The sequence below is a fragment of the Pollicipes pollicipes genome, unplaced genomic scaffold (genome assembly GCF_011947565.3).
Source record: "Pollicipes pollicipes isolate AB1234 unplaced genomic scaffold, Ppol_2.1 Scaffold_2555;HRSCAF=2994_pilon_pilon_pilon, whole genome shotgun sequence".
NCBI lineage: Eukaryota > Metazoa > Arthropoda > Thecostraca > Pollicipedomorpha > Pollicipedidae > Pollicipes > Pollicipes pollicipes.
The window spans coordinates 24,816,441-24,818,381 of NW_023596136.1; positions in this window are offsets into that span (position 1 = coordinate 24,816,441).

Below are 1,941 nucleotides of genomic sequence, written 5' to 3' on the forward strand. Positions count from 1 at the left end.
GGGCCGGTCCGACCGGGCCGGCCGCGTGGAGGAGCCGCAGACGTCTGCGGCACCCGCCCGTCTCGGGCCGGGCCGATGTTTGTTTACTTTCGCGTGTGTGACGGCGCCGTCGTCCGGCGGCGCGCCGCGGCCGGCGACGCCGACGCCCGGGCTCGACCGTCCTCCGCCGGCCGCCGACACCGGCCGGCGGCGTCGCCAGAGCCGGCGCTCTGCACGGCGCGTCCGCGGACCGGTGGGCCCTCTGCGCCGGTCGGCCGGCGGCCGCCAGCTGACCGGCCGGCCGGCGGAGCGGGCGCGTGCGGCCGGCCGGCCGCCGCCGCCGCCGCCGGTCGACACGCTGACCTTGCAGCCGTGCAGCGGTCAGCGCCCCGCGGCCGCGCGCGCGACGCGCCACTTTCGCGGCGCCGGCGCGGTATCGACTTTCTGCGCGGCCGACCTTGGCCGTGGAGTGCGGGCAGCGGGCGGGCTGGCCGCGCGGCCGCAGCCGCTGCCGGCGACCCAGCTGCGGAGACAGCACGTGGGGAGCACGGCCGGTGCTGGACGGCGGTGCGTGCGGTGGCCGGCTCGGCCGGTGCGTGGCACGGTGCCCCGGCCAGTGATGGCCGCCCCAGCCGGCCCCGTTGGGTCGCTGGGACGGGTGGGGCGGTGGCAGTAACGCCAGCCGCGTGCGTAGAGCGGCCGCAGAGGGGTGCGGTCCACGTTTCCTGGAGGCGCTTCCGTGGGGCTTGTCGCCGTCCTGGCCGGGTGTTCGGATCCGGGAAATATCCTGTTTGTCGTCGCCCTCGTGTCTGGGCCGTCGGAAGCTGGCTGTGTCGTGTGCGTTATGCGGAATGTGTGCTCCGGAGTTGGAGTTTGCACTGTTTAAAGTTGTTGAAAGCCCCTGATTTGATTTGAGGTTGGATCATCCGTTGGATTTGATTTTGCTGAGGGGGGGGGGGGGATAGCGCTCTTATGTTCTGTACGGTGACTGCAGGGACATATTGCTTTATGTGGTCAGCATATGTTTCCCCAGTTTTCGATCTGCTATCGACCATATTGGTTATAGCCCGGTCGTGGTTGGAACAAAATGGCCCTTATGCGACTTCCTCAGCAAAAAGCTGCCCACGGGGCACGGAGCCGGGAAATTTGCAACGTCTTACGCTACCTCACGTCCCACCGCGAGTGTGGTATACTGCCGTCCTGCTTGAGCACTCTCCAGGCGTCACCTCGCGTGCACACCTGCCGATTTTGCCCGGCAAAAACCGTGCAAAATTGTGTCCCGCCCGTCTGCGCCGTGACATTGCCGGCAATAATTGGCGCCATGCGCCAGACTGCCCTGATGGAAGTTCATGAGGCCGTCACATGGGCGCCGCGGTTGTTTGCCGGTGCCCTCCATGGTCCGCGCCGCTGTCGGTCGCCGGCGGTGCCGCTGAAATGTCAGACCTGCCGGCGCCGAGCCGCCGACAGGCACGACAGGTGTGCCGGCGCGCTCTCCCAGCTCGTCGACCTGCGTCGAGAGCTCGGCGGCCCGTGGCCGCGGCTGGCGGCCGCACTGGGGCCGTCCGGCGGCGAGTCTGCCCGGTCTGAGATGCGGCCGTCGTACCGCTGTGCTCGGACGGAGGACCCGGGACCTGGACCGAGGATCGGACGAAGCACCTGGACCGAGTCGGGGACCTGGACCGAGGATCGGACGGAGCACCTGGACCGAATCGGGGACCTGGGCCGAGGATCGGACGGAGCCTCTGGACCGAGTCGGGGACCTGGACCGAGGATCGGACGGAGCGCCTGGACCGAGGATCGGACGGAACACCTGGACCGACTCGGGGACCTGGACCGAAGATCGGACGGAGCACTTGGACCGAGTCGGGGACCTGGGCCGAGGATCGGACGGAGCACCTGGACCGAGTTGTAGACCTGGACCGAGGATCGAACGGAGCACCTGGACCGAGTCGTGGACCTGGA